This window comes from Nymphaea colorata, chromosome 3 (assembly GCF_008831285.2).
Source record: "Nymphaea colorata isolate Beijing-Zhang1983 chromosome 3, ASM883128v2, whole genome shotgun sequence".
In the NCBI taxonomy this organism is placed as follows: domain Eukaryota; kingdom Viridiplantae; phylum Streptophyta; class Magnoliopsida; order Nymphaeales; family Nymphaeaceae; genus Nymphaea; species Nymphaea colorata.
The window spans coordinates 28,775,437-28,777,936 of NC_045140.1; positions in this window are offsets into that span (position 1 = coordinate 28,775,437).

Below are 2,500 nucleotides of genomic sequence, written 5' to 3' on the forward strand. Positions count from 1 at the left end.
TTCCTCACTCAATCCAACATTCATCATACACAACAAACCATGCATTCAATCCCTAGGCCGTGCAAACCATCACCATGCACCCTAGGTAGGTCCGTAGTCCGGGTTCGTGTCCTTAGCTATCTAGCTTTGGAGGTAACCCAAGCACTACACGCCCGGAGGCAAGGCTGAAAACAAGTGCACCCGCCCTCGAATCTATAGGGTGATTCGGGTGCCTACCTGGCTGAAGCAAGTTCAGCAAACGACCAAGGGCAAAGGCCAAAGCCCCTTGGTAATCAGCACGTCGGTCTTCGCAAGCGAGGCGCCCGATCAAGTTGGTCTCTCCTCCTTGCTCAAGACGAAGACAGCATAGTTACTGTTTTGTAATTCAGCAACTCAAGACGGGAGAAGGGATTGCACTTAGCTGGAAATGTTGAAACCCCTAGTGCTGTGATGAAGTAGGGGGAAGCTAGCGCTGACAAGGTGACAGCGTACACCCTTCTTCTCCCGGGATCAGCTCAGCACACGGTTGCTGGACTGCTCCTCCTTCTCAGCAATACATTCCAGAAAACAAATAGAGAAGGTTACTGTCGAAAATGGCAAGGAAAAAGAGTATTTCCAAGCGTTGTTAGGAGACTTCACCGTGAGAACGTTTTACCCCTGTTCGTTGTTGAGTTTAGGGGGATGCAAGCGCCGCTTAGCCCGGCGTAAGCTATGTCTCCTAACCGGTGTAGCTGCAATGGATTAGGCCCTGCTGTCCGCAACACCCTCCATGATTTGGCTACAATGCACTTCAACCAAGAGCGGGCAAATCACTGAAAGAGGCAAGGATTAAGTGCAGAAATTCGAAGGTGGAGAGGCGTCACCAGATTGAGGATTAAACCCCTGGAGCTAGACGATGAAGGGGTGAGGCAAGCTTCGATTGACGCCGAAGCACGCGCGCTGTCCTGGACAGCTTAAGCTCCCTGGTTCTCTGGCGAAGGTTCTGGATTCTCAGGCTTTGCCGATCTTCCAAAAATCATTAAAAATCAACCACAGCTCGGATTGGGCTGAAATTTGGTGGGTAGCTGCCTCTGATGATTATGAAGGGACGCTCCAAAAATCACTGCAATCGGAGCCCTCTAAGGTCAAGTCGTTGAAGGCTGAAGGCGCCGGACTGTCACAGTCAACAGGCTCTGTTCAGGAACAGAACAGAATGCAGGCGAGTTCCAGAGTAGTCTGTCTTCAAAAATTCATTCCCGTTGATCCAGACACCCAACAATCCTGAAATTTGGATTGAAGGGAGCCGATACACCAAGGTTTGGACGCCCAAAAGATTGGGCCCAAACAAGACCTCCTTGGTCAAGTCGTTGAGCAGTTTTGGAGCTGGACGCTGCAAGGTGGAGCTCTGTTCAAGACGACAGGAACTTGTTCAGACAGCTTCGGCTTCAGATCTTCGTTCCAGTCATTTCCTTCGTCCAATGAATGCCAAATTTCACCGGGAGACTCCTAAGACACCAAGGAAGGAGCTCCCAAGAGGCCCGGCTCAGATTCGCTCTCAGGTGATAGCTCCTGGAAGGCACGCGACGCTGCAGCAGTGTTCATCCACTCAGGCGGGTGCAGGAAGGATTCCAGAGCTTCAATCGATTCTCCGGTTGATCATATTCAATCAAAATGTTAATCAGAGCATTAGATATCATGAATAGATCAAGAACAACAGGATTGATCGAATGAGGATAGTCAGATCACCGGATTTGGTGGTTTTCCCCAAATTCTAATGAAGATGGGGGAGCTGCCGCCGTTCAGGCGGAGATTGCAGAATTCCACCGCCGTTCTTTTTCAGATTCAGGCCGTCGATCATATCTCAGTCATCCGACGTCGGATTTGGGGCCTCCTTAGCTTGAAATGTGCGTAAGGATGTTAGGAAGGCAACCACAGTGGCCGATCGTCGAGATTGTACACCATTTTCTTCAGATTTGCAGGTTTCCAGGGACTGGTCGGCGGCAAAATTGGGGAAAACAGTCCAGGCTATTCAAACTGCGATATCTCCCTCATTTCTGGTCGGATTTGACTCATTTCGGGTTTGTTGGTTTCGTATTGATGAGGGGAAAGTCACAGAAGCGTCGGATCGTCAAAACCCTCTCTGTATTTCTTCAGATTTACGTTTTATCAGGGTTCAGGGCCTGTTTTCCAGAAACCGGTTGAAGGCTATTCCGTTTTTCATTTTCCTTTCGATTCCTTTGCGTTTCTCCTCGATTTCTCGCAGCAATAACATTACAGAAGCAAGAGTAAACACATGCTACAGAAATCACTTAGTCTCCCATCGATTTAAATCCCTGCTCACAGTGTTAGACGAACGGAAGGATTCCGCCCGAATGCACTTCTCACAATCAATAAAACCGATCGGACGACTCTTCAAGCCAGCGACAATCGCCCGAGCTACCTTCGGTGGATTCCAAACGAGTTAGAAGCACCTCCGGCGTCAGCAGCGTTAGAGCCACCTTCTGGAACGAACGGACAACTAGAGGAAGCCGTGGGAGATCAA